This window comes from Balaenoptera musculus, chromosome X (assembly GCF_009873245.2).
Source record: "Balaenoptera musculus isolate JJ_BM4_2016_0621 chromosome X, mBalMus1.pri.v3, whole genome shotgun sequence".
Lineage (NCBI taxonomy): Eukaryota > Metazoa > Chordata > Mammalia > Artiodactyla > Balaenopteridae > Balaenoptera > Balaenoptera musculus.
This window is the reverse complement of record NC_045806.1, coordinates 43,837,211-43,839,590: the sequence shown is the minus strand read 5'-3', so window position 1 is coordinate 43,839,590 and position 2,380 is coordinate 43,837,211. Positions and strand designations below refer to the sequence as shown.

The 2,380-nt window shown below is 44.1% G+C and overlaps 1 pseudogene; it reads right to left on the bottom strand.

The window, feature by feature from the left end:
* Positions 1 to 1,908: 1,908 nt before the first annotated feature.
* LOC118889305 lies at positions 1,909 to 2,000 on the bottom strand (annotated as a pseudogene).
* Between the last annotated feature and the right edge of the window lie 380 nt (positions 2,001 to 2,380).

Genomic DNA, 2,380 nt, shown 5'->3' with positions numbered 1-2,380 from the left:
AAGATGGAGAGTAAGAGTGCCAGGCGTATGTCCTCACCTGCTGTTCTGCGTCACCAGCTGTGCCTGTGTTGGGGGCTCCTGGGGAACAGATGGGGCCATTGTGGTGGGGATGCTGAGGAGCCCCCTGGGGGAGAGGGGAGGGGCTGGGCCCTCACCGAGAGGGGCGGGCAGGGCCTCCCTGCTGAGGATTTCTTTGTACAGTTCCTCTGCCTGCTGGTACTTGTTCTGTTTCAGGTAGGCTGAGGCCTGCGGGGAGGGCATAGCCTGGGTGATCTTGGCTCAAATCTGGGAGCTTCCCAGGCCCCAGCACTGCACCCAGGCACATCCTTCCAGCCCCCGCAGGAAGAAGCACAGGTTTACACCACACTCCAGGCCTCGGCCGACAGCAGGGTGGGCTTGGAGCCCAACCCCACCACTTCCCGTAGAGTAGGTGACTTCCTGACTCAGAGCAGGAACCTGTTCCCCACTCTACCTTGAGCCAGTGACACACCTCTCTGTGCCTCAGTTTCCTCATCTGCAAAATGGGGCAACAGGAGCACCTACCTCATAGGGCCCTTGAAGAAACGGACAGTACAGGCAAAGTCCTAAGAAGGGGGTTTAGCTCAATAAATGCTCTCATCTGCAAAAAAAAAAAAGAGTGCCAGGCGTAGATGCTTGTGGTTTGGGACAACTTAAGCACAGGATTCTCTTTTAAAATCGTCTCAGGCAGGCCGTGGGCAATGGTGTCTTTTACGTCTGGTCACCACCGCCCCCCAAGCAGGCACTGTCTTCCAGACAGAATACCCCTTTCATCCAGAAGTGCCAGCCGACTGCCAGTGGGACCTTAGCAGGCCATGGATAATTCAGGCCAGTAATCTCCTCAGAAGGCAAATCTCTGATGTAGAGCCGAGGGTAGGCTGTCCAAGGGTAAAGGTGCAGCCCCTGCCAGAGGCTGGAATATCACTTGGTGCGGGGCTGAGGAAAGTGGGGCAAGGGTTTACCAAAGGCAGAAGGAATTCTCTCTGGGGGGCATCCAGCACGTCATGTGGTCTACAGTCATGCGGATTCCTTACCCACATTGTGTCCAGACCCTCAGAAACTGCCCTCCTGAGTGCAAAAGTTCCAGCCACAGGACCCTCTAGCAGTCTTCCTCTTCTCCCTCCCAACATGGTGCAGAGATAAAGGGTCAAAGCTGAGGCTAGTCCCTCTTCAGCTTGCTTCACATAGTTTCAGTTTTCAGAGATACATACATAAGTCATTATGGCTGGGTCACTTCTGCAAAAGCCAGGTGGGGAGGCATAGAGCCACTCCTATTATGTCTTCACCCAGGGGGTGTTTGTTCAGCAATTACAGTATATAAGGCCAGTTCTAAGAGACAGACCTACTTGGGTTGTCTTCATCCATAATAGGTGTGTAATACCAAATAAGTGAAAATGTATTAGATATAATGATACTCAAAGAGAAGTATCAGGGTAATATTAGTCTAAAAATAAGTAATGTTTCCTCCTCTTCCATTTTCTGGAAGGCATTATGTAAAATTGGTGTTAATTATTTTCTGAATGTTGGGTAAATTCTTCAGTGAAACCATCTGAGCCTGGAGATTTCTTTTCTGTGAGCTTTTTTTCTATTAAAAATTTTTTTCCTTCTAGTTTTACGGAAATACAATTAATATACAGCACTGTGTAAGTTTAAGATGTACAGTATAATGATTTGACTTACATACTTCATGAAATGATTACCCCAATAAGTTTAGTGAACATCCATTATCTCATACAGATACAAAATAAAAGAAAAAGAAAAAAAATTTGTATTTGTGAAGAGAACTCAGGATTTGCTCTCTTAACAACTTTCACATATAACATACAGCAATGATAATTATATTTATCATACTGTACATTACCTCCCTAGTACTTATTTACCTTATAACTGAAAAATATGGAATGCTTCACGAATCTGTATGTTATCCTTGTGCAGGGGCCATGCTAATCTTCTCTGTATCACTGAAATGAGCACTGTTGATCTTCCTTTTATTAGGTTGTCAGAGCTGTTTGTATATTCTAGTTACAAGTCATTTGTTGGGTATGTGTTTTGCAAATTATTTTTTCCCAGGCTCTCACTTACCTCTTCATTTTCTTAACAGTGTCTTTGGAAGAGCAAAATGTTTTAATTTTGAAGTTCAATTTATTGATTTTTTTCTTTCGTAGTTTGTTTTTTTGTGCTGTAATCAACAAATTTTTGTGAAATCCAAGGTCACTAAGATTTTCTCCTTTTTTTTTTTAGAAGTTTTATAATCTTAGCTCTTTTAAAATTTTTTAATTGAAGTATAGTTGCTGTACAACATTATATGTTACAGGTGTATAATATACTGACTTTGGGGGTATGATACCAAAAGTGCAAGCAA